The sequence below is a fragment of the Erigeron canadensis genome, chromosome 4 (genome assembly GCF_010389155.1).
Source record: "Erigeron canadensis isolate Cc75 chromosome 4, C_canadensis_v1, whole genome shotgun sequence".
Lineage (NCBI taxonomy): Eukaryota > Viridiplantae > Streptophyta > Magnoliopsida > Asterales > Asteraceae > Erigeron > Erigeron canadensis.
In genome coordinates, this window is record NC_057764.1 from 31,838,238 (window position 1) to 31,842,121 (window position 3,884).

Genomic DNA, 3,884 nt, shown 5'->3' on the forward strand with positions numbered 1-3,884 from the left:
ATCTTAATTGAATTTTCTAGGTGTTATCATCAATTTATAGTCTTTGTTATTATTAACTAGCGTTGTACCCAGGCGATGCAGCGGGGAATAAGAAAAAAATGTCGGTGGTTTGATGGTGGTTTGTGGGGCGGCGGCGATGAAAAAGAAAAAAAAATAAGCCAACGGCAGTGGATGGTTGTTTGATGGTGGTTTTTGGGGCGGTGGTGGATGGTGTTTATGGGGGATAGCGTACATAGAAGGTGGATTGCGGCGGTAGATGGTAGTATTTGAGGCGGTGGTGGATGGTGTTTATGGGGGAAGAAAATCAGAGAAGGGGAGAGGGAGAGAAAATCAAAAATCGGATGAACGTATGTGTGTGTAATGAGCGTGATGGAGAAAAAATAAGGTAGTGTAAATTAGGAGGGCATAAAAGACATTTTAAAGGTAGAAGTGTTAAAAGGGGGTGTGGTAGTTTACTTATTAATGGAGTATAGATATCATATCATTATTAATGTTATATAATAATTCTAAATTATAATTTGTTGTTATCATTTTATAAACAGCAAAACGATGAGAAAATCTCGAAAAATAACTACAAAAAATAACACTAACATTAACAAATGAAATAAAGTACATATATATTTCAAATCAGATATTCAAAGATTTCATTTCATGATATTTTACAACATGTTTGTCTCTTTTAAATCATTTGAAACTTTCTTCTAGATCAATATTTATCCTCAGATAGCCTTGTAGAAGATATAAGGTACTGAATAATTTTGGGAACCAAACAAAACTTATGAATTTAAGCTTATAAAACCATAAGTTCAAAATCTGGTAAACTCTTAAAAAGCTAATAATTGACAAACACATCCAATATTTTCTACTTCATTTCATAGTCGTTTTTTTTTTCAAATGAATAAAATGTTCTTTTTATATTCAATATATGTATGTATATGTATTTGCCTGCTTCAATCATATATGTTTTACGGTTCCAGCTAATCCAAATCCAATCTATTATCAAGTAGCAACCCCAATAACACTTAGCTAGTAATGCTTCTGGGTTGTTTTCCATCATTCAAAGAACATAATGATGAATCTTGATATTAAATAATTATAACTAAAGTACTAATCATCATGAATAGTCGTAATTTTATAAAATAATACCCAAGTGACATCATTGTAATGATATATTAAACAAGATAAATTATTGGTTTGGTTTTACAAAATGAATAATCTATTTTCTTTTATATCCTATTAACAATGATGTTACACCTTACGAGTTAAACGGGCACTCTTGTGGATTTAATGAAGATCCCGAATCGTAAAAAGTAAAAACCGAGCCAATTGAATAGAAATTTGGTTTTTGTTCGGTTGCATTTGAAGTTAGTTTCGATGGTTCATATTCATATTTTACATTCCAAATATTCCAATCAAGTAATGCAATCAACATATTTCTCTTCCATGTTTTATTACTCCTTATGTCTCAAATTTATTAGCCACATTTTATTTTAGTAGATATCAATGTCTGGTGGTAACGAAGGGGGAGACTATTGGTAATAGTAGTGGTATCGAGTAGTCCAGGTAATTGATATAAAGGTATTTAACATATAAAAGGTAATAAAAATATCTTTAAAAAATATATATATAATGAACTTAAATTATTAATATACAAACTGTGCGGCATAAAAGTATAGATGCAAACTAACCACTGGGTTGATAGCCCAGTGGCCAGGCGTCCCCAACTAAGTCGCGCCCCACGATGTTTACCCCTATTGGATGCATATGGCGCATGTTTGAATCTCTCGGCCTGCGAGCATGAGGAATTATTTTCGTTGTGGTGGTATTTTGTGGAGGAGTTTCACAGGGATATGGATTGTACGGTCTGCTCGTATCAGAACTAATGCAGTTCCGGAAATCGGGGTGTTCCCTTCAATTTATACTAATTGAAGTAAAGATACAAACTGTGTGGTTCACTAGTCATTTGCCATTAAACAAAGGAATATCACTGGAAAAGTGTATATATACATACATCAACCTTCTCAACTTTTCTCAAATTACGTGTTTGATATACTTAAAATGTCATTCCCTATTCAACACATCTGTTACCTAACATACAAGGTATACTAAACATATCCTTAATAACTAAGTTATCTCGCTCAGGCATAGTATAGTATATTAGTATAGTATGTACTAATAAAGTAGTTTTTATTCTCTAACACAAAATATATTTTCGTGAATTATTTTTAAAATACTTTAAAATAAATAGCTACAAGTTATAATGGAATATTTTTTTAAGTGTTGCATGATGGTGCACGTATTTGATATTGTGTCTCTTTCACTTATATTTTTTATTTCAATTATAAAAGAAGTGTATATTTATTTGGAAAATGTTAAATGCAGCTTTAAGAATGTATTTTCTTTTTTCTTAATAACGAGTTAATAGTTAGTATTTGAGACACCCAATTACATCCAAATGAAAATCACTTTTGCTCAATAAATTTTTTACTTTAAGTGCATAAGGTATGTGCTTATAGGCGTTCAAAAAGTGCGTCGATCTTCAACCTCAAGGACGCATGACGCTATAGATAGAGAAAGTCTTCATGGTTGCGTCCTCTCCAAACTTCTCCACGAAGAAGTTGATGGACGCTCGAAAGTGTGTGTTAATTTGAATGTGGAGGACGAAGTGTATTGTGTTTTGGCCAGCCGATTGTTGATGAAGATGAAGTGTATTAAGTGTGATGATATATTGATTATATGTATAACTAATTTTCAAATTTATCTCTTAAATATTAACACATTGATGAATAATTTTGCTAGTTTTATAAACTTTAAATATAACCCCTGAAATTAATATAGTCTTTTAGTTTTTGTATTTGCTAAATTTTATCATATGTGATTTATTTTTTATGTTATTTATCATTTATAAATAGTTTATTTTTACTTTTTTTTTAAGTAATAGATCATAATAAAAAAAAAAAATTGATATCTTGGAGAAGAAGTTCCAAGAAGTTCTTTTTATAGGCAAGAAAAGTTCTGAAAGAAATACTGGATAATGTGACGCTAAGACAGGCAAAAAGCTCTTATAAGCACACATGTACGACTTATAAAATTGAGCTATCATACAAATCCGTATATTATGTACATGCATATATAATTTACGTGCATATGCATCTGAAAAATCCATATCTGTGAACCTATTTATATTTTACTGTATTATTTATGAAAATAACTATATAAAATCTAAGAAGTAGGTATGAAAATTAGTTAAGTTCATAAAAAGGTGTCGTACACAAGTTTACAATTAAATTTTTATATGGTCATTGTTGAATACACACTACTCTGAAATTAATTATCAAAAACACACATATCAAGAAGGAAATTAAAAAAGTAAAAATAATGAAGATAGTTTGGTAAATCGTGTGTGAATATTTGTTCTTATTTCTATACAAAGTTACGTAGATAAACTAACAATTTAGATTCCAACTTGATCGTTCATAACCACAACGTGCACAGACCAAGACATTGGAGGCATCTATCCTATCCAGTTATTTCACACGACAAAAACTGTTTGGTGTACTTCTTTAATATAAAAATTTAATTAGAATTATGTCTAAAAACTTTCATTTAAAAATAAATGTACGTAAAACATTTGTTATCATATCCTTTGTAAATTATTAATTAAGCTTGTACGTGACATAATCAGAATTTTAATCGAGTAAGTTTATAATAATAGTTATCAAAATTGGTAAATAAAATCAAAAGTTCAAAAACATAGTTATAAAAGAAATTTCACTAAATAGTAAAGAAATTTCACTAGCTTGACATATTGTATAAGATGACAATATTGACTATTGATTATGACAGTGACAATTTATCCACTTTAGAAATGGTTTGGGGCAAGA